We start from the raw sequence: 27,777 nt of genomic DNA, 5'->3' as shown, positions 1-27,777 counted from the left end.
TGAGCACTGGATCCCCTGTGTGTCACCTAGATGAACAGGTTTGACCCCTGGACGATCCAGGGATAAACCTTAGGTCTAGCTATGGCCCAAATTATTTAGGGTGGTTAAAACAAAAAGGAATTGTGAGGAGCTCCAAAAGAACTTCTGCAAACTGGGTGAATGGGCATCAAAACGGCAAATGTGGTTTAATGTAAGCAATTATAAAATGATGCATGTTTGGGCAAAAATATGAACCCCCACTTCATGTACGTGCTGATGGGATCTGAACTAGTAGTAACTGATGAAGAAAGAAATCTTGGGAGTTGTGGTGGACAGTTCGATGAAAATGTCAATTCATTGTACAGCTGTTGTGAAAAGGGCCCATATATTGCCCTTATGCAAATCTATGGTGGGACCACACTTGGAATACTGAGTATAGTTCTGGTCACCACACCTAATAAAGAAAAGGATATTGTAATCTAAAAAGGTGCAGAAAGGGATAACTAAAATGATCAAGGGTCTGGAGCAATTTCCTTCTGAGGAAAGCTTAGAACAATTGGGATTGTTTAACTTAGAGAAAAGGGGGATCATCAGATGAATCACATCTGATTCAGTAGGGGAATCACATTTCCCTACTGTTGCTTTGCCTTCTGCTTCTGTCCCACAATAGGGACATGCAGCTTTCTCTTTCTTCACACAGGGAAGAAAGAGAAAGTAGCAATGACGATGTGGCCCATTCAGCTTCTCCTGCACACAGCAGAAATGGTGACAAGTTACACTATAGCAAAAAACCCAACAACCCCGGATTTGATGAGGCTCATTTTGTGAGGGAAAAAAGAGCAGGAGTGGGAGATGTGCAGAAGGAATGCTGCGTTGTCAAAATGCCCCACAACAAACCATGAGTGGCCAGTCTTGAGTTTGTGATAAAACGCTCGTCTGAAGAAGCTCAAGGGCAGTGAGGGGAGACATGAAAGATGTGCATGGTGTGGAAAAAGTGGATAGGGAGACATTTCCCCCCCTCTCTCATAATAAGATCCATCAGACGGGGGAAATCACGCTTCCCTGCCATCACTTCTCCGCCCCTGTTTTCATTGCTCGTTATTTCTTCTTTTGAAAGTGGAAGTAAGCAACGTGCATGAGGCCCATTCAGTTGGCCATTTTAATTGCACTGCTTCTCTTGCACACAGCAGGAGATAGCGGCAATTTCTAGGGGTGTGCACGGACCCCCCGCTCCGCTTCACTTGCAGATCTGCCATTTTCCGGATCGGGCCGCTCCGCCCCGCCCCCGCTCCGCCCACTTCCGCTCCGCTCCGCCCGGAGCTCCGGATCCGGATCCGGAGCTCCGTTTCCCCCCCCCCATAGGCTTGCATTGAAAGCTAAAAAATTATACAACTTTTTTTCTGTTCAAGTTAGAAACCTCATGTTTGGCACCATGACACCTCATGGGGATATACACACGCACGCCAAGTTTCAAAGCAATCCCATCATCCCCTGATTTTTGGCGAATTTTTAAAAATCGGGCACCCCACACACAACATCCCTGCGAGGTGGGCAGGGGAGGAGGGAGGGCAGGCAGGCAGGCATGCAGCTGGCATTTCTGGGGGCATAAGGAAGTGAGCCAAGGATAAGCCAGTAATGCATATAAAATGGAATAAATCAATCAATAAACAAAGGAGGGGTGGAATTAAAAGCAGCAGTGTTGCTCAATAAACAGCAAGAAGAATTTTTTAAAAAAGGCTATATCTGTCTTTTACCAGCAATAGGGGGACGTGCCCGGGGGAGGGGGAAGTAGCTGCCAGTTCAAGACACTGACAGCCACCAACAGCTCTGAGAAGAAGTAAAACGCTCACTTCGACTCATAACAGGCATTGCTCCACCACTGAAAAGTGACCATTCACTTCAACTCATGATAGGCATTGCTCCACCGTTTTACTCTCTTTGGAAGGCTCTAATGGCCTTCCAGTGCAGGAGAGAGTGGGGGCACGTCCACGATGAGATGCCCTAGGGGAGCTCATCCCCTTGCACCACATCGATTCAGTTGTTCACCAAGGTTAGGGTGGGGAGCAGTGCTGTGTTTCTATCTCTTATTCTTGGCTTAGTATATGATTTCAGGTTGTGTTTGTGCATTTGGTGGGGCTACTGTGTTAAAAAACACGGGGAAAAGCCCGTTCAGATGAAGAAAGAGAAGTTTCCCAGAATCCCAAGTTACCTGTTTTGCCTATGCCCTCCTCCAACTTTGGGATCATCATGACCGGGAGCTGACTCTGCCCCTCAGCCCTTTGAAAAAGGTATTTTTCCCGCCGATTTTTTAAAAAATTCTAGCCCGCGACCCGTACGATGCAGAAAGTTGAGAGTGGTCTCAAAATGACCCCCATCCACGACTCTCTGTGCACAAGAATTTTCAGAATGATAGCTTAAACCCCCCCCAGTTATCCCCGATTCTTTCCCTCAATGCAATCCTATGGGCGAAAAGCCGAAAACGCCGTTTGAGCCGCGCGGTTGACCCGATTTTCACAAAAATATAGCCCGCGACCCGTACGATGCAGAAAGTTGAGAGTGGTCTCAAAATGACCCCCATCCACGACTCTCTGTGCACAAGAATTTTCAGAATGATAGCTTAAACCCCCCCCCAGTTATCCCCGATTCTTTCCCTCAATGCAATCCTATGGGCGAAAAGCCGAAAACGCCGTTTGAGCCGCGCGGTTGACCCGATTTTCACAAAAATATAGCACGCGACCCAGACAACGCAGAGAGGTGAGAGTGGTCTCAAAATGACCCCCATCCACGACTCTCTGTGCACAAGAATTTTCAGAATGATAGCTTCAAAAACAACGTAGTTATGCACGATTATTTGCCGCAAAGCAATCCTATGGCGAAATGTTTTCAAGATGGCGACCGGAGCGCTCCGCCTGAACTCGGAGCTCCGAAAAATGGGCGCTTCTCTTCGCCTTGCTTCTAGGGGGTCCGCGGTCCGCTCCTACTCCGCCTCTGGGTAAGGCGGAGCAGGCCAATCCGCTACTGCTTCTACGCTCCTAATCGGAGCGGAGCACATCCCTAGCAATTTCTGTGTTTAAAAATATATCGGACTTTTGGAGGGGTTTTTTTTTGCATGCAAGGAAGGCCAGAAGGGGCAGGAGGTGCATGGGAGGCAGACGTCATTGTGAGAGGGACCCACGGAAATCTGAGCGCCCAGCAATGAGTGTGCAATAAAACTCATCTGAGGGAGCTCAATATTAGAACACTGAAGCTGATTGGTGGGAGATTCAAGACAGATAAAAGGAAATATCCTCTTCATACAGCACATAGTTAGACTATGGAATTCCATGCCACAAAATGTTTTGAGGGCCACCAATTTGGATGGCTTTAAAAGGGGGTTTAGACAAATTCCAGGAGGAGAAGGCTATCAATGGCTACTAGTCCTGATGGCTAGGTGCTACCTCCAATATCATAGGCGTATGCCTAGGTACATCAGTTGCTGGAGAACAAAGGTGGGAGGGTGCTGTTGCACTCATGTCCTGCTTGTGGATCTCCATGGGCAGGTGATTGGGCACAGTGTGAACAGAATGCTGGACTGGATGGGCCCTTGGTCTGTTCCAGCATGGCTCTTCTTATGTTCTGTTCTGTTAGAGAACTCTTTCCGAACCTTATGTCTTCTGATGTTGTTAGATGACAACTCTGCTCATCCCTGACCATAAGGTATGGTGGCTGGGGATGATGGAAGTTGTAGTCCAGCAATATCTGGGAGCCCGTGATTGGGAAAGGCTGTGTTAGAAGTATAACATACTAGAATAATCTCATTGTTGCAGAAGCAACTTTTTAAAACTCTGATCTTACAATTTTTATTCACTTATTTCACAAGGCTTTCCCTCCCCATTTAAGATCTTGGGGTCCCCACACTCTTCTTGGTTTTTGATATTGCTTTTGGTTTTTAACATTTATTTTAGTAGTAGACACAAACCCATGGAGATAAAGAAATGTATTTACAAAGTAGTTCATATGTACCTTATTTGGGTGTAATCTCCGATACAGAGCACTTTGTAACCTTCTTTCTTCTGGAGGAATTTTGGAATTCCGAACGATTGCCTCTAAACAATCTTCTTTGTTTTTCTGTTCTAAAATCCTCTTCGTGTCTAGAGAATGGGATGTGGAGAGGGCAAGAAATAAACAAAAAACAAGAAAGAATGGATACTGGAAAAGTAACTTTTATAAAAGAAACATAAGATTTTCAAGATTCCGAAGAGAGCCTGAATGCAGCATGTAAGTCATAGGTGGGGAACCTCTGGTCCAGAGGCTGACGTCGGTCTGTTCAGCCCCCATATCCATCCTGTGAAAGCACCTGATGAGGCCCCACCCCCTCAGAGAAGGGGGAAGGGGCTCTTGACTGAACTGTGGCCTCAAGGACCATTGCTCAAGGCCACAGCTCAGTTGGCTTTCCGTAATCTGAAAAGGAGATGTGGGGAGCAAAGCTGTCTCTAGGCAGATCTGGTGCCTTGAGGAGTCAGTCATTCAGGCACTGGCTGAGAGGGTTTCATGTGCCCCTCACTTTCCTCAACAGGGAAGGTAAGGTGGGGGATGATGCACACACTGTGTGTGTCAGAGTGTGAGATAGAGGCGTGCTTGTCCGGACTTTGGTCCCTGGTACAAAAACAGATTCCCCACTCTAATCTAAGTTCTCACAGTTTCCGAAACATGTGGTGGCCACTAAGGATGCCTGAGGAATTTAGACTTTGTGAATTCTGAGCTGAACTAACCTAATCTGTACCTCCTGGACTAACAGAGGAGGACTTACTGAGCGATCTTAAAGGCTGGGCAATCCAATCCACCACTGGGATTGGATTGTCAATCTACCACTTCAAAGCCTTGCTGGTTTTCCTATGCCCGCAGAGGCCTCTGGGGTTGATGGTTCACCCTATTGGTAAAGCACCTCCCTGTCACCAAAAGGGTACTTCTGCATCATCCTAATTCCCCTCAAAAAGAGACACAGGACCACATGTATGTGCTTCCTTGATGTGTATGTGAAAATTGTGAAAAATATGAAAATTGGCTTTGAGTATGTCATATATTTCTTGTAGGCTGTTTGGGTAAATTATTGTACAATTGATAGTGTGACATCATAGAGCAGCCTTTCCCAAGCTGGTGCACTCTGATCTGATGGACTACCATTCCCTGTCTCCTCCCACCAGCAGTTTATTCTTATTAACCAAAAAGACTTCTGAAACATTTCAGCAGAAATTCACAATGAAACATTACAATGTGAATCTGAATTGATATTGGTTTTTAAATTGCATATCACATATATGCATATCACATATATGCATCACACACATATTCTCTCTCTCTCTCTCTCTCTCTCTCTCTCACACACACACACACACACACACACACACCTCAGTAGCTGACTCTGTCTAGTTCCAGAATATTTGCCCTGCTCTATTACCCTACCCAGGCAGGAAATGTTATTTTTTAAATAAAATGAAAGAAAACAAAACACAATGACTAGTATGAAGATGTTGTGGACAATGCAGGTCATATAATATGCTATCAGAGTTCTCCAGTTGTTTACTGTAACCACTTTCAAGCTGAACTTGAACATCACGTTCTTATGGATTCTCATGATTACTGGCAAACTTGTCTTCATCTGGCAAAAATAAATATCCCCAGGCAGCTTCAGGAATTCCTTTGCACTCTCTTATCTGACAATGTCATGACACGAGGGGAAAAACAGAAATGATGGCAGCAGACCTGCCTCCATATTTAGTTTCCTTCTGTTCCTCATTATCAATTTGAAGGGTTATTTTCCCTGCAGATTCTCTCTCTCTCTCTTGATGGCCATGAAGATGGTGGAGTGGCTCCAGTGTCCGGATGGTGCTGGAAACTCCATGCTCCATCCTGGCATGGGGATTACCCAACACCATCCCGAAGGAGCGGAACTGCAGGGTTTAGGAGGAATGTAGCACCAACCCAGCGCTGTATAGGCAGCCCCTTGGACTATCTGAAAACTCTTTGTGTATGCTTCATTTTATAACACTCACAACTTAAGTAGGCATGATAGGCATTGGGCTGGAGAGTGAAATTGGGTTGCCTGCTCCCCCACTGTGAGGATTCCCATAAAGGATCTCAGGGACATAGCACCAAGGCTAGAAAAGCATGGGTGCTGTGAGCTGGCCATGTCAAGGGTGTTGGAAAGGGGTTCACATTAGCAGTCCATGCCATGGTGTTCTCCTGGCCCTTCCATCCACCACCAGTGCTCCTGGAATGTGGGCCAGGGAAGGGAATCAGCTGGCGGGCTGACCAATGACAGGATCCATGCCCTGCGCCACGGCCAAGCCTATTCAAGTGAGTCAATAAAACTGTGGGCAATTTATTATCCCAGCTATGTTTGCGTGTCTAATTTGTTCTCTTGCCTTTGCCAACTGGACCTAATTAAGTGCTGCCCACACAAACAGTTCTCCTTATGGCTCAGCTGTCACCCAAAGGCAGTTTTGGGTGGATGGTTATGCGTTACCACCAAAAAAGAAGAAATTATCAGTCACCAAAAAAAGAAGAAGACAAAAGTGGATACGGATTTGCATAACACTGGAATATGTTAAATAGCTATAATGGCAAATTTAGTAAAAGTGGGTTGGATCCAGGATCTGCCTTCCACAAGAGGCAGGTTCCTTCCTCTTGTGGAAGGACTCTGCTCATGGAAAGTCCTGCTTCCCAATTTTGGGGGATCCCCCCTCTCTACCCTTCACATCACAGCTCAGCTCCTTCAGCAGAGTCTCCTGGCTCTCCGTATAGTATTTTGAGAGGCTCGGAGGAGCTGCCATGGGAAGGCAGGGGCAGGGAAATCCACTTCCATCAGCTCAGTTGATCCAGTGTAAATCTGGATCAATCCCCAATAGTATATTTTAATACACTCCATCTCACCATAGTGAGGAAGTCTGTGGCCAGGTGACCTGTGTGCCCTGCTCAGTTTGCTGTCCAGGTGTTAATTGTTGATAGACAACTCCATTCATGTGACTCTTGAACCTGGGCTGGACAAGGCCTTCAAATGGAGGACTGCCCTAGAATCATGGAATCATAGAATAGTAAAGTTGGAAGGAGCCTATGGCCATGACTAGACCAGGCCTATATCCTGGGATTGTCTCTGGATTATCCCTGTGCATCCAAATGACACACAGGGGATCCCAGGAGCAGGCAGGGATGACTCCTTCATTTGCCTGGGATAATCCTTCGGTCTAGCTAAGGCCTATAAGGCCATTGAGTCCAACCCCCTGTTTGATGCTATAATCCACCTGACACCTCTGACAGCTCTTCAAATAAAGGACTGTACTCTGTCAAGTAGGACATGTGACCACCGTACTGCCTCGTAGTAGCCATAGCGTGAGAACGGGTGGGGGGAGTGTTGGCTGGGACAGAGATATTAAAAATACATTTGGAAATATAAGAACAGACACTTATATTTAATCTTAGTAGCAGAGATAGTCAAGGGAAAGAACCATCCCCTGTGTGAAATTAAACACTGAGGTCAGTACATTTGAAGCTGGAGGGCAATCATATTTGCACAATGAAACATGCCTCATGAATTAGTTTTTTTTAAAAAAATTCCTCTTTATCAAAACACTTACCGCTCAGCTCTGACAATCTTGAACTGATTTCTTTATATTTGTTCCAGAAAAGGTGTATTTTAAGATCCAGATTTTTGTATGCATCAGCCTCAAATTAAAAATAAATAAAAATAAAGTTAGCTTTACAATTCAAACTGATCCTGTTAAATATATTATTATGCCTTCTTTTGCAAAGTAGTTTCACTGATTCTTGGAATGTAGCTGTTCATAAAGAAATGGGGAAATCATTCTTCTTTGAGCAAGAAAACTATTGTTTTCATTAACTTCCTTCAGCATCACCATGGTGCTCTTCTTTGTTGGAATTTTTTCTAGAGATTGCTTTGAACATGTTTGTGTGAAGGCTGTGCTGTGCATAGCAGTCTGGGGCATGCCAGGAACCAAGAGGCATGGGACAAAACCAGTAGTCAAGACTGAAGCACAAGGCAGAACTGGAGGGCAAATCAGGAGGTAGACTCCAGATGGCAGGAACAAAAACAACCAAGGATACTGGAACACACCAGAGCTTTGTGGTTCAAGAAAGGATCAACTGATAAGGAAGCCCTCTTACAATCCTTCCTGATGTTCACTTTTCTGGTGGTTGTTGTCAGTCCAGGGCCTGCGGGTACTTCCCTGAAAAGTTGTCTCCTGCAGTTCAGTGGCTCACCATATGGGGCAGCTGTTCACAGATCCCAGTAGCTCTGAAGTGTTCACACAATTCAGGATCCTTTGCCCTCACTCTGAATTGGCTTTAATTCATGTCAGCTCTGGCTAATTTGCATTTTCAATACCATTCCATTTACTATGTGATCCTGATTAACTGTTTTAACTGACCATATCCTAGCCATGGCAGTTGTCATATTACAGAGCAGTTTTTTTCTTTTCTTTTTTGTGTGCACAGTGCTATTCCACTTTAAAGTTGATTGAGGACTGTTATTGTTTAAAATTCATGTAAGCCCTTTCAGCACAAATCTATCACTGCTAGGACTGGGAAGAAAATGTTCTCGCGTGCCAGTGTAGCACAATCATTTACATGCGTTACAGGTGTTGTTTTCACTCATATGTTTTGCTTAATGGCTGGCTATCAGTCCGAAGGCAGGATGTAAAATTTGATACATCAGCTGGCCCTTTTGTAGCCAACTGCCCATTTTGAAAGCTAATGGCTTTGGACCTTGTATACATTAATATGTTATGTCATGAGCAATTACAAGTACTTGCATTCAAAGTGTAGCTTTAGGGGACAACTATCACTTCATATTATATTAATGCAATAAAGTCTGTTGGATTCAAAGGGACTTGAAACCATATAGCTTAGCAAAGAACATGCTAACTGCCTATGTGCCACATTTTGTCAAATAATGTTCACTGATCAAATTCTGCTTGCAGCTTCTTTTACCTGCTCAACTGGCACACCTGGAGGCAAGGATGTCAGTGCAGGCAATGGAATTCTACTGAGGTTGTCTTCTTTCTCATCCGTGTTTGGAACAAACGTTTTTTCTTTTCCTTCTTTTCTCTTCTTTTTCCTCTTCTGGTCAGCTGTGTGGCATTGATGCTTGGTCACTGTTGCCTGGAGTTGCATTCTTTGATCTGACCATTCAGAAAGATCAAGCTTTGGCCGTTTTTTAAAAACAACAACAACAACAACACATTTGCCCACATCCCTCATGAAGCTTAGACTGCTAGCATAACATTATGTGAGCTGCAGCAAAACATGCAACCTACTTTAACCATGGGGATACTGGGAGTTGTTGGCCTTTTTTGGACATCCATGAGACATACCCTACAAATCAAGAGCTATTTGTGGAAGAGTATTAAATAATGTTGTGAATGAATATGTACAGTACTTTCTTGAGGATCACACTGAAGGATGCTTGTTGCAAGAAAGCAATCTTTGGCCCTTTCTACACCGTCCATTTTTCCAGGGATCATCCCTGGATCATCCCTTTGCATCCAAATGATGTACAGGGCATCCCAGGCACAGGGAGGGATGATCCCTCTATTTCCCCAGGATAACTGAGGGCTTTGCTAGACCTACCTTGGAATCCATACAGGAGGAGGGGCGAGCCAGTGCTACAAGTAGTGCAGGCCGTCGCCGCTATCTACACGTAAGACATGACGGGCTGCAGGAAGGACCCGTCGCGTCCACCATTTTTTTTAGTTTTAAAAGGCCAACAACTCCCGGTATCCCCATGGTTAAAGTAGGTTGCATGTTTTGCTGCAGCTCCCATGTTACTCCAGGGCCAGGAGGTTTGACCCCTACCTGAGCTCGGGATTACCTGTGCATCATCTGGATGCACAGGGACGAGCCCGGGCCTCGCACTGGGCTAACCCCTCGTCTAGCAAAGGCCTGAGACCTCAGTTATCCTGGTTTTACCTGCGGTCCCTTTAAACCAGACAGCAGTTCAAATAGAGGACTCTTCCAATAGAGGGGCATCCTCTGTAAAGTAGGACACCTAGCCACCGTACGACCCTTCACACATGGACTTCTATCATATAATCCAGGCCTTCACCAATTACATGGAATTGCCTGCCCTGCAGCAACGCCAACACTACCCGTGTAAAGTAAGAAAGAGGCCTAGCTAACATTCTGTTGGATTGTGTTTCAAGCGTTCGGAAAATCTGTTCGTTTCCATTACAATATTTTTCCAAAACATTATTCCTGTTTTCAGTAAGCTTTAGTGGTTTTTTTTTAAAAAAAGTAAAAGATCTTGCCTTGAAGTTCTTGTACTGTGTTCACAATGTACTTTTTTCTTTCCAAAAGCTTCTTCATCTTGAACTTCACTTTTTCCAGTTGGTCTGATACAGATCCCTGTGAAGTAGAAGGGATTGGCATGATGGGAAATGAAAGTAGCAGGAGAAAACATTGTTCAAACATTAAAATTTGCTCTATTAGGTAGGCAATTAAAAACATATCTAGATTCCATCTGTAATTATGTCAGTGCACCGTTAAGGGTGACTGTGTCATTTAAAGCTTATTTTCACTGCTGTTGGGTCAAAGGGACCTGGGCAAATGTGGTCGTCACAGAATTCTTGGATTCAAATTATTCTAGTAAATGTTTTTTCAAAAGCAGAAAGTCTTTTTTTTCCTTTTGCTCAGCTGCCAAAGGAGCTTTGAGGAGAGAAGATACGATGTCCCAAAAGTTTCAATGGCATTTCAGGGAAGAGTGGTTTGCAAAACAAAAAAACCCAGCCAGACTCATGTTGCAATCCTGTAGATACTTAGCTGGGAGCAGGCCCCATTGACTACACTGGGACTTAGATCTGGATGCTGCTATTAGGCTTGATTCTCATTTCCATGTAAAGTTACCATAAACTGTACTTTGATAATTGTTTTTGTTTATTCTGTTTCAGTAAATCAGCTCCTAAAGTTAGGGACCGAAAATCTAAGGCAGAAATTCTTCCTCAAGAGAGTTTAGAATTTTGCATTTATATAGGGTGACCATATGAAAAGGAGGACAGGGCTCCTGTATCTTTAACAATTGCATAGAAAAGGGAATTTCAGCAGGTGTCATTTGTACATATGGAGAACCCGGTGAAATTCCCTCTTCATCACAACAGTTAAAGTGGAGGGCAGGGCACCTGCAGCTTTAACTGTTGTGATGAAGAGGAAATTTCACTGGATTCTCCATATATACAAATGACACCTGCTGAAATTCCCTTTTCAATACAACTGTTAAAGATACAGGAGCCCTATCCTCCTTTCCATATGGTCACCCTAATTTATAAGGTTGGATCCAAGCAAAAAGGAGGAACCTGGGAGCTACAGACCAGTCAGTCTGACATCCATCCCTGGGAAAATTGTACAGCAGATTATAAAGAAGTTAATCCGTAAGTACGTTGAAAACAATGCAGTGATTACTAGACGCCAACATGGATTTGTCAGGAACAAATCCTGTCAGACTAATTTGATCCCATTTTTTGATCAGGTAACCTCCCTTGTGGACTGTGGGAATGCTGTGGATATAATATATCTTGACTTCAGCAAGCTTTTGACAAAGTGCCCCATGATACTCTGATTAACAAACTAGGTAAAAGTGGGCTAGATGGAACAACTATTAGGTGGATTCATAGTTGCCTACAGAATCGGACTCAAAGAGTGCTTATCAACAGAACCTTCTCAAACTGGGGGGAGGTAATGAGTGGGGTACCGCAGGGCCCAGTGCTCTTCAACATTTGTATTAATGATTTGGATGAGAAGGTGCAGGGAACACTTATCAAATTTGCAGATGGCACAAAATTGGGTGGGATAGCTAATACCCTGGAAGACAGCAACAAACTTCAAAGTGATCTTGATAGGCCGGAGTGCTGGGCTGAAAACAACAGAATGAAATTTAATAGGGATAAATGCCAAGTTCTACATCTAGAAAACAGAAACCAAATGCACAATTACAAGATGGGGGATAAATGCCAAGTTCTACATCTAGAAAACAGAAACCAAATGCACAATTACAAGATCTCCCTATGAAGAGAGATTGAAAGAACTGGGCATGTTTAGCCTGGAAAGGAAAAGATTGAGGGGAGACATGATAGCATGCTTCAACTACTTAAAAGTTTGTCACACAGAGGAGGTCAGGATCTCTTCTCGATCATCCCAGAGTGCAGGACACGGAATAATGGGCTCAAGTTACAGGAAGCCAGATTCCAGCTGGACATCAGGAAAAACTTCCTGACTGTTAGAGCAGTACCACAATGGAACCAGTTACCTAGGGAGATTGTGGCCTCTCCCACACTAGAGGCATTCAAGAGGCAGCTGGACAACCATCTATCAGGGATGCTTTAGGGTGGATTCCTGCATTGAGCAGTGGGTTGGACTAGATGGCCTTATTGGCTCCTTCCAACTCTACTATTCTATGATTCTATGATTTGCCTTCTGTAAGAAGAAGGGACCTGGAACTAGGTTCCACGTCCCTTCCATTATTATAGGGCCACAGTTGTTGCCCTATCTTAAAGGTCAGTCAGATGAATCACATTCTGCATTGTAACTGCAAATTAAGGTCGGGGTGGGAGTAGGCTTTCTGGCTTAAACTCCGAAAATGGCTCAGAGCATTGATCTGAAACTTGGCAGTGCAGAAAAGGTGGGTTTGTGGGTTTGACAGTAGCCTGTGCCAATTTTGAGACAGAAAGAGTAAGAAATTGCTTCTTTATAAGTGTTAAAAATATTGATGGATAACCTCCAGCAGTTTGACAGGTATTTTTCTTTCTCATATTTTTTGCTGGTGTTAAAATTTATTGTTGTGAAAAAAGAGGGAAAAGCACCACGAAAAGGCTATAGGAAAAAGAGGCAACTGGCTCTGGTGCTATAAAATGTCAAAAAGGTTTCTTTGTTTTTCTATACGAAATATAAAAAATGTTCTAAAAACTTTAAACCAAACTTGTACAACGCTCAACGTTTCGGATCTTGGCTGATTTCTCCATTTGTATAGCATCCTTTGGGAAACCATTTTTTTTTCCTGGTTAGGGGAACCAATAGTACCCTAATTGGTACTGAGAGAGCGCCTTCTCCCTTACCAACCTGCCTGGTCACTGTGGTCATCCAATGGCCTGCTCCTGGTGGTTCCACATAGATCCATCCTCCGATTGGAATCCACCAGGGGAAGAGCCTTCAGTGTGGTGGCGCCCCTCCTGTTGAATTCCCTGCCTCTGGAGGTCAGGCAGGCGCCAACCTTGTACTCCTTTCGGCGCCTCCTGAAAACATCTTTATTCCAAGAAGCCTTTCTTTAACATGCAGCCTTGAATCTCTGTTTTTGCTTCTTTTAAATTTTGTTTTAACTGTTTTATTCTGTTTTTATTTTCATTTTATCTTGTCCACCGCTCCAAAATTTTTCAATGGGGAGCGGTATATAAATATTCTAAATAAATAAATAAATAAATATTTATGCTGTTGTTATACTGCAGGAGTGGGAAACCAAACTACCAGGCTTTCAAAAATTATAACTTAAAAGTTAACGCATTGGGCCAGTTCACATGACACAGCCAGCTCATCATGGGTTATGCTGGGTGTGTGCAGACACTATTTTGAATATGCCAACCCCAATTGGGGCAATAGGGGTTTTTGCCATGTCATGTTAACCCAGCCATTGTGGGTTATTTGAGGGTTAAACAACCTTCAAATAACCCTACTACTAATTGATGATTATGTGAGGGTTGTTTAACTCTTGAATAACCCACAATGGCTGGGTTCACATAACACAGTGCAATCCCCAATCACTCCAATTGGGGGCTGCATATTGAAAATGGCAGCTGCATGCACCCGGCATGCGCCATGGCTCATTGTGAGTTAAATAACCCATGATGATCCAGCTGTGTCATGCAAACCAGGTCTGAAATACAGCTTTCCCAGAATTTGCCTTGCCACAGCCACTCTGTAGGACTGTATATCCCTTCCAGGTTTATAATTTTATATGAATGGTATTGGTTACTAGTTGGGTACTTGTAATGTGGAATGGTAGCTTTCGTCACATAGGCTCCATGTGTCTATTCCAGCAAGCAGACATACCTGGGACTTAGGTCCATCACTCTTCCACTGACATCCCCCCATCTCCAAGGTAGTTCTGAAACTGGAACTAGCCACAGCATAGGATACGGTATCACATGCATATTGCCTAAATAATGCATCTATTAAGGGCATGGCTCTTACATCCATAATTTCCCAGCATTTTAGAGCTTGAGTGAACATAGAAAGCCCTTAGCACAACATGGTAAACTAAAAAGTTGTTGTTGTTGTTAATTGAATGTTTATACAAAATGGTTCAGATTTAGTGCTATAGTACTGGCAAGGAAGAAATTGCTCACATTGTTCCATAGAGATAACTATTTGTACATAGCCTATGCAGCAATGCAAAAGAGGGCTTTTTGCCTGAAAGCCCGGAAAGCTCTACAATTAATTATATGCATATCCAGAAAATAACTACAGGCTGAAATCTATAGCGTTTAACTTTTTTCTTTTTCTTTTTTAAGAATAATTAAAGTTTGCCATTGTCATTAATAGGATGTAGATTGCTCATACGGACTAAAAATCTCCACTCACACTTCCAAGAATCATTTGGATTTTTCTTTCAATGTCTATGTTTTCTTTTGCTTTCTTCTGGATAAAGATTTCTTCGATATGATCAAAACCTCCAGGAGTAGGGTTAAAACTTGTATCTGATGCGTCAGCAGTCTCTTGGTCTCTAGGTTCTTCAGTGTCCTTTGTAATAACAAGAACGAACTGTTAAAGCTCTTAAAATGCCAGTACCTTGAGCAGCGTGTGGAGTGTGATGCCTGCACAGAGCTGGTGCATGTGTGGACTTCCCCATTCATCTTAAAAGAAGAGGCAACAGAGAGGGGAGCCCTAACATGCACAGGGAGGAAATTGCCACATTCAGAAAACATCTTGAAACTTCTTTCTCATTCTTCACATAGCAGTTACAAAAGAAATGTCTGTGGGGTTGTTCCACTGCAAAAAATAAATATGAGAACTGACCCTAAGTTGGGCGGGCGGAAGGCGATGTAACACTGGGAGTGATGCTGCACAGGAGGTAAGACATCTGCTGAATTTCTTTATTTGGAACAACAACCTAGGCCTACTTGAATGTGACATTGATGGGAAAGTAAACGCCATGGCTCAGGCCATTTCTTGAAGTAGCTCCCATGTGGTTCAGGCTGATTTTAACCATGCTAGCCAAATCCCTCTTTTTAGCTGGCATAGTGAAAACTGGCCTGAGCTAGGGTGACCATATGGAAAGGAGGACAGGGCTCCTGTATCTTTAACAGTTATATTGAAAGGGGAATTCCTGCAGGTGTCATTTGTACACATGCAACACCTGGTGAAATTCCCTCTTGATCAGAACAGTAAAAGCTGCAGGAGCCCTGCCCTCTTTTGTAACTGGTCAAAGAGGTCTCCTGAGGCTTTAACTGTTCTGATCAAGAGGGAATTTCACCAGCTGCTGCATGCGTACAAATGACACCTGCTGAAATTCCCTTTTCAATACAACTGTTAAAGATACAGCAGTCCTGTCCTTCTTTTCATACCCTACCTGAGCGATACAGGGGTGTTTCACACAATACCTTCCCTTGCATACAGACAGCCACACTGTTTAATTTCTCCTCAATAACTTTGCCATTAATATGGCATAAGACAAGAACGAAACTGATGAGGTCCCTCTAAGTTCTCTAGGGATCCAGTTTAAATACAAGTGATATGAGCTATCTACTGTTACATTTGTATGAACAAATTATCAAAATAATGTAGGAATACAATGAAAAGGGGGGAACAGAAGTACCTAATTTATGGATGTATTTTCTGAAATTGAGACTAGTTTAATGGATTCAATGAAGTTTAATTAAACGTCTTTGAATATCTCAAGATCATTTGGAAAAGTTATAAATATTGCAGCACTTCTAAAATAGGCTCCACAACACATAGTCAGTGTCATGTAGTGGTTAGGCTAGAACCAGCAGAACGTGGGTTGGAATTCCCACTCATCTGTGTATCTCTCTGTGTGACCTTGGGCTAGTCACAGAGAAGTGTGAAAAAATGCATTCAGTTCACATTTTGATGCAAATTTACCTAATTCAGCGTCCTTGAATTTACACATGAACTAGAACACAGTTGTGCTCCAAAATCTGCACATTTCCAATCTTTGTGATCACGTTTGGCAATTTAAAAATGTGCACAAACGTGTAGATTAGAGCAAACAGCACATAAATGTGCATATTATTTATTTATTTACAATATTTATATACTGCTCCCTATCCAAGGATTTCGGAGCAGTGAACAAATGGGATAAAAGGATAAAAAGAGAATAAAAATTGATGGTGCTATATAAATAATAATAATAATAATAATAATAATAATAATAATATCATTAAAATTACATTTTAAAAGAACAGGTACAGATTGAACCATGGCTGGTCGTTCTGGGAAAGCTTCATGGAACAATCAAGTTTTCAGGAGCCTGACCTCCCATGGCAGGGAGTCACATAAGAAGGGGGGAAGTGCACATCAAAGTACTATGAGGGGAAATGCATACAGTTTAAAAAGCGTGCACAAAATAGTGTGTATATATCAGGAGAAATGTGCACAAAATTATGTATGCAATGCCACACAGACTTCTAAAAAAATGTTCAGAAATTGACGGAGGAAATCTGACACGCTAAAATGAAAACAAACTTGACAGATTTGCCCATCCAAATTTATAATCTCTGATTTAGCCTAATCTAACTCACAAGGGTGTTATGAAGATAAAATATAAGATGGGGTGGGGTGGGAAACAACCCTGACCTCTTTGGAGGAGGAGTGGGATACCACCTTGAGCTCTCTAGAGAAGAATGGGATAAACATGTAGTGAATAAATAATATCTGGACCAGAGTAGGTAACATGGTGTCCATGGGCACTAATCTGTTTCCAGATACCTTACTCAATGGCCGCTTTTATTTTATTTAAATAAATAAAATAAAATCCCCCAATTTTATATATTCTTACTGGCAGCTGGGATTGCTTCATGGTGAAGTGGGAGCCTCTAGCTGCTGCCATGTTAATTTCCCACGAATGCCTCTGGATAGATTCCTTGTCCTTTGTGACTAACCAGCCAAGGCAGCCATTTTATGTTTGTGTCCAGCACAGTTTCTCAAATATCCAAATGGGCCCCAAAGTTTGCCTACCCATGGACTCTGAACTGTTGTCACCATGTATTTTAATCTCCCGAACTTCTGAAATGCATATCCAAGATAGCACCTAACAATAAGTATTCAAATCAAACCTCCTTTTATCTTCCCCTCTGACCCCCTGCAGCCCATCTGATGCATTAACCAATTGCAAAGCCCCATATTTAATATTTTTAGGCTAAAGGAGATAATCCTAATGGAGGTTTGGTATATAAAAGCCAATGAGAGAGAGAGAAAAAGAACACAAAATGCCATGACACCTACTACCTGTCTGTTTTTTTTAATCTTCTTGACTAACATTTTGCCTCCTGGCTGGGCATTTCTTTATAATTTCATCCTTCATGCTAGTCTAGGAGAAACATGGACATTTGCATTCATTTACATGAATTAGTCGATGCAAACAAACATGAGCCAGTGTGTTTGGTGAGTGTTACTCTGTTTTGAATTTTCAGCCCCAACACAATGTACATTCAACTGTCAGAATAGATAAAGCAATGAGGTCTGCACCATTCTCAGGGAAAAAGATAAAAAGAAATGACAAATAAACTATTTTAGAGGCAATGAAAAAAAAAAACATCATAAAAGCCAGAAGATATGCTAGGGGTCATAAAGTTCTGAGGTATTAAACAGGATACGTGTTCTTATCTTCTGTGTTAATAGCTTGCGGTGTTTGTCACTGTTGCTATGGCTCCAGTCAAAATTAGGGGAGACTGAACATGTTATAGCTTCTGATTGTCAGAATATCAAAACAGAGTAAGATAGTGGCAAAGGGGGCAAGATTAAAAGGGAAATGGAAATTGCTACACTGCCCAAGGTCATAAACATTCCTTATGTTGTCCCCTCTATTGTTACTACCCTTTCATTTAAAAAAGGAGTTTCATAGAACCAATTAAACCATAGCAACATTTGGGAAATAAGGATATCTTGAAATAACCCTGTGCTTAAGATGTCAGAAAAAGTACTAGTTTTATATTAGCAGATGCAAGCATTTAATAAACAATACAGCACAATCCTATGGGTTGTGCCCTATGTTTTTACAGCACAATCCTATGGGTTGTGCCCTATATTCTTGTTAGCCCCCGAACGTGTGGGGCGGGGGACTTATCAGTATCCAATACAGGGCAAATGAGGGACAGAAGGGGTCCTCTCCTCCGTGCACCCGGCAGTTGCTCAATTTTGAGTGTCTACCTGTAGTGGGAGTGGGGAGGCCACACACGGCACAGGAAACTGTCTAAAGCATCTTCTGTGGTCTCCTCCCCACCCCACTCTTGAGAATGCCCCCTTTTTGCCCTCACCATACTCAGTTTTACAAGTATGAGAAGGCAGCTGCTGTGCTTCACTCTGCACTGGGTGTAAGGGAGAGGGGGCAAGGCGCATGATTTCCTTGCTTTGAGTGCTGTCTCTGAGGTTGGAGCCAGAAAACCAAAATATCCTATGTCCCCCCACCCGAGATAGCTGTCTAGGGGACATAGGATTGCTCCCTTAGATGATAGATGGATGGATGGATGGATGGGTGGATGGATATTGTTATTATTTAAAAATGAATGGATCTTGTTATACGGCCTGTGATAAGGTATATTACAAATTTAGATAAATACATTGATCATTAGGAGGACTTGTGCCCACTACTCTACATTCAGGGTGAGCTTCCAAGCTCCCCTTTTTAAATAGTAACTAAATAGTTTTATATATTATTTTGGAGAAATGTGTTTGCAGTTCCTCATCAATTGGGGGATTCAATAAATTAAAGCAATAAGAGACACTGGATCAAAGAGAAAAAAGAAAAGAGAAAAATACTTGACAGTTTTATACTGGATATTTCTGGTACTCATAGAGTAGGTAATATTGGCTTAAATCCAAAACCATGCTAGCAGAAGTCTGCTAACATAACAGGACTTCCTCTCTCCCCTCACTGTGGCCTTCTGCACTGCCTGAAAATCAGCTCGAGGGGATTTCCCAGCCTCATTCCATCAGTGGAATGACACCACTGGATTCAATGTGGTGTAGTGGCTAAAGTGTCGGACTGGGAGTTGGGAGATCTGGGTTCTAGTCCCCACTCAGCCATGTAAACCCACTGCATGACTTTGAGCCAGTCACAGTCTCTCAGCCCATCCCACCTCACAGGGTTGTTGTTGTGAGGATAAAATGGAGAGGAGGAGGAGAATTATGTACACTGCCTTGGGTTCATTGGAGGAAAAAAGGCAGGATATAATTGCAATAATAAATAAATATAGTCCACGGTGGTATTTGATTGTTACAATTGCACTCTACTGCTCATTGACCACCTATCCCTGAAATTACATTACACATGTTATTTATTATTTGTTGATATCCTGCTTTTCCTCCAACAAGTTTAAGGCAGCTTACATGATTCTCCGCCCATTTTATCTCCCCCAACAACCCTGTGAGTTGTTAAGTATATGAAAGAAATACTTGCTTAGTCATTAAAATTGTGTGTGTATGGCTATCTCAGGGTTAAACAGAGAAAGACTATCTGTGGGCAATTACCTTGAGATAGAGGCTGTTCTGGGAACCTTGCCAAGATTCTAAGTTAGCCTCATCACAGCTGTATGTAATGTAGATAAGAATTGTGTAGATCTGTATATAGTTTCTCACTTGTGTAAAATGGAACAGATCACTGCTTACTGATCACTGCTCTATGATCACTGCTCTCTGTGTATGCCTCAGTGTGCTGATCTGAACTGATCTGAATTGAACTGCACAGAAGCCTGAAGGAAATAAACCAGCTCTGCTGTGTAAGACCTGCGTGATGTGTGTTTGTTTCTGAGCACAAACAGAGTTCCAGAAGGAGAAAAGTTCTGGCAATAACCCAACATGAGTTGAGTTCGGTTGAGAGGCAATGACTGGCTCAGTGAACTTCATGGCTGAGTGGAGCTTTGAACCCATGTTTTCCCAGTCCATGTCCATTGCATCACACTGGCTCATAGACATAAGAAGATTACTAGACTCAGAGTTCCAGTCTGAGCAAAACATAATAAAGTGAATAATAATAATAATAATAATAATAATAATAATAATAATAATAATAATTTTATTTATTTCTTACCCACTTCACCCTCAGGATCGAGGCAGGGAACAACATAGAACACAAAAATATTATAAAATACATAAAACTGATTAAAACATATAAAACCAATACATTGTTAAAATAACAGCCAGACTTCTTAAAATTTCTCTTTTCCTATGTAACTTACCTCATGATTGCAGTATTTTAGAAAAATTCTCTCATAAAATGATAAGCGTTCTGGGCTTTGAAAGAAAAACATGGCATTAAAATTAGGAAAAGAAGAGAGAACTTACATGTAATGATAGCAGACCTGTGTAAAGGAGCCGTAACAGATCAAATACTACAGGTAGCATTTTATTATGTCCTTACATCATCTCAAACACAATACATTCTGATGGGGAAAGTTCACATAGAATCATAGAATCATAGAATAGCAGTGTTGGAAGGGGCCTACAAGGCCATCGAGTCCAACCCCCTGCTCAATGCAGGAATCCACCCTAAAGCATCCCTGACAGATGGTTGTCCAGCTGCCTCTTGAATGCCTCTAGTGTGGGAGAGCCCACAACCTCCCTAGGTAGCTGATTTAACCATGGGCCACCAAGGGACTGTCTAAATGGACAGAAAGTCCTGGGGTGGCTATAAGGTGTGTTGCGTCAATTATATGGAGAGAAAAAGTTGGGGACTTACTCCAACTTTTTCCCCCGGAGCGAGGCAGGTATGGCACATCCACTGACTATCCTTACTCTGGAGTCACAACAGAGGCATGGCCAGGTGGATGGTGACCCCCGATTGGTCATCGTATGCCCAGGCAGAGGGCCCCTGGTGAGCCTAATGGCTGCTGGAAAGCCCACACTGCCTCCCTTCATAAGGATTACTTTATACCAGTAAAGCACCAGTGATACTGTAGAGTTTGGTGGTGGAGTGGCGCCATCTTGGTTCTGTGCAGACAGTCCCCAAGTGACATACATGCATGTGTAACCAGCCCACCTTGACCCAGAGCAAGCAGAAGGGGTAAAAAGCAGAGATATTAATCAATCAATTCTTATTATGGTCATATGGATTGTTTAGGTTAAAATATAGAATGCAAAGAATAGAACAACCACAATGACAAAATACAATTTGACAACAAAACTACTATTTAAAAAGGCAGAAATCTAATACTTTTTTGAATGTCAGCCAGCTGAATATATCAATCCAAAGTTGGTTCTTTAAAACTAGATTGGCATTGTTGCAGGGAAGAGCTTTGTTGCATTTTACTCTGTGGACAAGCAAAACCTACAATGAATGCTGTAATATTTTTAGAGCATTGTCCAACGTTTGCATCCCTTGCAGGTTATTTTTTTTTAAATAATATGAAGTACAAACATATACACTAATAAATGTACATGATGTGCCACAAATTTTAAAAGTTGAGGCAGCCGGGTGTGGGGTATCTAGGATGGCCAATTTTGTATTGCCAAAAAAGAGGACAAAAGAGCACACCAGAAATACAATATGTCTCCATCGAGTGGTGAAAACTGGCCAGGTGACCTATGTGCCAGCCTAGCCTGCTGTGGAGGTGTTAACTGTCGATAGGTAACTTCAAGGGCACTGCCTTGCCCTTCTGATGGTTCTTTATCCTTAAGCCAGGCTTGAACTGTATAGCCCTTCAAATAGAGAACACCTTCAAACAGAGGACTGTCCTCAGACTGCTCTTTAAGCAGAGGATTGTCCTGTGTATATTAGGACACCCGGTCACTCCAGGGCACACAGTCTGCCTGAAGCATGAAAGGAGAGGCAAGACAGATGGCTGAACCCAGGTTCAATTTGCTTGTAAGTCTGTCATGCAAACTGCTAGGTCAGTCTCACAAAGAGTGAAGAAACTGCTGAGAGTGGTCTTTAAATATTATACCTCTCTCTACACACACACACACACACACACTTGTAAACTTTCCATGTTTTAACATCTGCCTTTGACTTACTAATCTTCAAGAACTGCTGAGGTTATGGTGAAATAATGCAGGGCTAAGTAGTATTCCTAGACAGTATTATTTTACTCAACCTTTTCCTCCCGTCTTATTTTCTTATCCCAGAGAAAAGGAATGAAAGAAGAAGGCAGCAGAAGAACACTCCTTTTCCCCTCTTTTTGCCAGTTTCCCTCCGCCTTGCCTTTTTTGGCCTGTACTCTGCCCAGGTGCAAGGGAGGATGAGAACTTGCTGACATTGGGTCTAAGATGTTTAAAATGTGAAGAAAGGGAAATTGGAACCTGCCTGTGGCTTGAGTTGTAACAAGAGATCAAAGCAGGTAGTTTCTAAGCGCAAAGGGTGTGTCTCTGTTTTGGGAGTAGTTTAGGATTTTTGATGTCGGACTGTTTGGTCACATGGGAGTACTGTACCCTTCCCTCAGAATCCTTGCCTACAGTTACATTTATTTAATTTAAAACAATGTCCCTATCTGATAAATGCTTGCTTTTGTGCCAATTTTCCAACATTTATTAGCAATATGGCACTGCTTAGGTAGGAGAAGTATGTGGGTGTGTGGAGGGGAGTAGGGATTCCATCAGCGCTACTAGATTTGCTCTGATGTGACTTGTTCAACCAAGCCTTTGCAGATGTTTGGTGTCTCAGCAGGGCCAGCCCAAGGCATTTTGTTACCTTGGACAGAAGCAAATGGCCCCAAACCTACCCATTCATGTCAAGGTGCATAAAACCCAAAGCCAGCCAAATTAATTTGGCCCATGAGGCAGAATACAGGTACCACTTCCCGATCCCTGGCAGTACAACAACAGCAATGTAATGGCTTGCTGCTCTTTCATGACACCCCAAATCGGCTGCCTGAGGCAGTTGCTTCATTCTCCCTAATGATAGGGCTGGCCCTATATCTCAATCCACAGACACTGCTAGTGGAGTTTTAGATCTTGTTTTAAATATTAGGGCTGTTTTTATTTTATTTCCCGTCCAAAATTTTCTATTCATTACTCAGGGCACTTGGATAAGTGGAAAGACTAAGTTATATATTTTAAGTTGAATATATATATATTTTTAAAAGTTCTCCTATGTTGTAATCTCCTGGATTACAACATACAGCTCCAAGCACCACCATCATCACTTCTTATTACTATTATTCTGCTGCTTCTGTTAACACTTGTCAAAATTCAAGAGGTGCAGTCTTTTCCAGCATATGGAGCTTCAACAATGGGAAAGCTGCACCTGTTAAATTTCTGGGTGTTAGGCAGGTTTAAATTACCTCTGTCAGGAAAAAAAGATGGCAAACGTAGCACTGACCAAAGTGAAGGAAAGGGCTTTGCTGATTTTGGAGGGGAGACCTTCTTCTTTCCTAGGCATTTGAAAGCCTCCTATCTCAAATCTTGACCAAGGTACTCTTTGTGTCTTTAAATACATTGCTACTCATAGTAAAGCATGGCTTTGTACTCCTTTAAAAGACAGTATGTGAGAGAAAAGCCTTATTTCAGCACATATTTCCTAATGACACAACCTTCTTTCAAACATATTTGGATATAAACCATCACGTCATTCCTCAAGCCAGTTCCGGGGGTGGGGTGGGGATTAGATCTGTACGTGTCTTTTCACCATGAAGTTGCTAATATTATTCAGGCTGCCTTCCTGGGTGTTTCATTCTTGGGCTGATTTACATTCTTTCCCAGTGAGTGAATGTGATAAGCACAAGTGTCTATTTATAAACCAACAGTGGGCAAGACTTACTTAATGATGCAGTACTTGGTTAAAAAATTCAGAATGTCGGGCCTGAGTCTTTGAGTTTCTTCCATCATAACTCTATGCTGCTGGCTACTCTTCTGAAGGTTTCTTTTGATACTTGGCCTGTGACAGCAAAAGAACACCCACAAAATGGGAGAAAATGAGTCATACTGGGGTTTGTTTGTTTGTTTCAAATGAAGACATGATGTTTCTTTAGGAAAATGTCAAAATATTATCGAGTTATAATTAGGGCATCAGGTTAACCCATCAGCCTCACTGAAAGTGTCTTACGTAATCTGGGAGGGCCAGTGTTCTTGGCTTGTATATAAAGTGGATAGTAGTAAAGCACAGTGGGCAACATGGAATTCTTTAACAGAGTAACGAGCAGAAAAATACCCCCATCTTAATTTGTCCTCAACTCCAATAATGTGCTAACTAAGGACCTAGATACCCATTGCATTGTGTGGTTTGCAGTCATGTCAGGATTTTTTTTAAAAAAAACAATTAAGCTTGTCTGTGTGTATGTGAATATTTGAGGGACACCCAGTTGGGACTGAAGAGTTTGGAGATGGAAAATGCTTCCCTCAGCACTAATGGGAGCTGTTTTGTTTTTTAATCACCAATACCAGGGTTCAAATGCCCACTCAGCCATGAAGCTCACTGGGTGGCCTTGGGCCAGTCATTTTCTCTTACTCCAAGCTATCTCACTGAGTTGCTGTGAGGTTAAAAGAGAGGGGGAAAGAAGCATGTAAGGTGCTTTGAGCTCACTGAGGAAAGAAAGGATATGAATGAAAGGAGGGTAGGTTATAATATGGATAAACTTTGTATTGGTACAGTCTTTAATATTGAATGATGTACGTACGTCCTGCTAAACAATTTACAGGTTTCTTGGAAACTAACGTACGGTCAGTGCAAATAGATTTTCCAAGCCCTTATGAAAGCCAAAAGAGTGATATTACAATGTTGGAAGGAAAAATGTTCACTTCCCATAATGCAATGGACTGAAGACCTAACAATGTTATCAACATTTGAAAGGGTGGTATATAGGTGCCACTCACAAATGGATAAATATATGGATATTTGGTCTGCTTTTCTTGAAACTTAGGCATAATCACTCCCCCTACCACCTTAAAAAAATGTTTAACTTGATGGAATATTGGTATTACTATGCATATAATTTATTGTTCTTTCCCCCCATTTTCATGATTTTTTCTGATTTGGTTTGTTAAATTTACAATAAAAAGAAAGGTTAATTAAAAAATAAAAAGAAAGGTTAATTAATACAAATGAGAGGGGGCTGAGGATGAGAGAATATTTGCTTGCCTGAACACAACTAGAGAGGTCAGGACTGAAGTGAGATCAGGACCGGAACCTCCTCAGTTCATGCTTTAATTCATGACAATGCCTTGATGACAGGCATATGAACAAAGTTCTTGAGCAAGACTCCATTCATGGACACTGCTCTGCACTGAGGTCAGTACTAAGGTATTTTCAAAAATCCCTTCTGTAATCCATGGAAACAGGAGAGGGGGGGGGAATGATCCTAGCCGCGCCTCTCAGGCTTTCTTTGTTTTATTAACAAAGTTGAAAGAAATGCGCCATGATCTCATCCAGAGGTTACAAAAATCACATCTTTCAATTAAAACCTTATGTGAAACAAGACAGCCATGGGGATATGGTTCAAGGCTTACAAAGGAACATCTGTAAAGATTAGGTAGCTCCTTGTGTGCAGGATGGGACGAATGCCTTAATATGAGGATCATGGGGAATTTTAGCCCAGAAGCTTTCAAAATACATTAATAAAAGGATTCAGTTCTAGCCAGGACATTCAGAAGGATAGCAGACACCATGTCCTTAACTCACCCTGCTGCATAATCTCATACAAGAGCCCTAACAGGCAGTTCTCCTAAAGTGTCCCATCATCATTATCAGTTGTACGTGTTTTGCATTGATGGGAGCTGTGCCGTCCCCACTTTGATTGTGATGGCAGAAACAGCTAAGGGCCAACTTCTAGCAGTTTCACCTCTGTCAGGATCAGGGCTTTTGTAAAGCTTAATTGCCATTCAAGACCAACCAACCCAACCCCCCACTAAATTCTTATCATTACAACAAGGAACAATATATTATTACTGGGGGGAAATGAACCCCCAAACTACTGTGACGATAGTTGCTAAGTTCAGAGGGAACAGGGAAGCATGTGGCAGGAACAGGGACAGATGACTTCAGCCTCCCTGCTAATAAAGAGAAGTCCCGGTGCTGTGTCCCCTTCTGCAGTATGACAGGTGCCAACTCTAGTGGTGATTCAGTATCTGTTAAAAGCTTATTTATTTAACGAAGCATTTGCTGGTTTTAATGCCTTACTTAGGGCATACTTTTGTCCCGGGGTCATCTCTAGATCATCCCTGTGCATCCAAATGGGGATCCTGGGGGCAAGCAGGGACGACTCCTCTATTTTCCTGGGATAACCAAGTCCTCGGTTATCCTGATTTTGCCTGCAGTCCTTGGACCATCCTGAGGAGCGTGGGTGGTGTGGCTGCTGCTGCCAGGTTGTCCCTTCTTCCCCATGAGTAGCAGGGCCAGGTACGGGGCTCTGCAGGGACGCTCTGTGACCATAGGGGTGGGGGTGGGAGCAGCAATTTTGCCATCCCTGGGCTGGGGGGACTGGGCATGGGTTGTTTTCTCTTTTTACTTATCTTTTTCACCGCATGCACACACAGCTCCACTTCTCAAAGAAATATATATATTAAAAAATGGCAGCCACAATGTCCCTCTTCCCTTCTGGGATGTTGCATGGCTGTCCAGATGTTGGGGGAGGATAGCAGAAGAAGGTACGTCCTCCTCCTCCCTCTACACCTGTAGGTGTAGACATACCCTTAGTTAGGTTTTCTATTTTATTGTGAGGTTTTTAAAGTTTTAAATGTTGCTTTAATGGATTTTGTATAATAGCCATGGATTTAGTTAATCAAGGTTGGTATATAAAAATTGTAAGTAAATAAATAAAATAAATATTTGTTTTGCCAGTGTCTAAGGATGGCAGAAATTATTCCTATCTCTTCTAATCAATTGGGGCTAAGTTGATGAATATAAATCATATTTAAAGATATTTGTTAACAGTATGGATCATGGAACACTGACGTACACTGGAACACTAACAGATCCTTTGGGAAATGATTCTTACATTATAGTCGCTATTGCTGCTGTGTGACAGCAACTCTTCAAATGTAAAGAATTCATGGCAGAATCCGGTTTTTGCATCTTCCATTTCTCTAGTTTTCATGTGAAACTTAATGCTCCCATTACATACACACACACCGGTTGGTCTTTTGTGAGATCGTCAGCATGTGTTAGATTTCCATTCTTTGAAAATCCATGTGATCACCCAGAGGATTTGGGAGAATTAAGACCTACGCACTGTACACATGCAAACAAGCAAAGAAGAAATGGAACTCATGCATTAAAGAGCTTTACTGGAAGAATAAGCCAGGATAAACCTATCACTGCTGGCACTTAATGTTCTTTTCTGCAGAAAAATGACATTAGCACTTCCAGAGAATGACTAATTGAAAGCATTATTGTTTACTAGTTAGCTGCTTATTTTCAGTTGATGCCAACAAAAGATCATTAGAGCCACCACAAAACATTCCCAGAAGGCAAAATTATCTTTATTGTGATCAGTTTGAGTCTATAGTATTTGATCTAACTATCAATAGATTCTCCCTAGGTTAATACTGCAATTGCTAGCACCAGATGGCATCCTAAAGTATAACCATGCATCACAAATAGGACCTGGTTTCTTTTGTGACATCTATCCTTGGGGGCAGTTCCAGGCTATGGAAAAG

This window comes from Elgaria multicarinata, chromosome 4 (assembly GCF_023053635.1).
Source record: "Elgaria multicarinata webbii isolate HBS135686 ecotype San Diego chromosome 4, rElgMul1.1.pri, whole genome shotgun sequence".
NCBI classification, from domain to species: domain Eukaryota; kingdom Metazoa; phylum Chordata; class Lepidosauria; order Squamata; family Anguidae; genus Elgaria; species Elgaria multicarinata.
Note: the sequence above shows the minus strand (reverse complement) of the source record.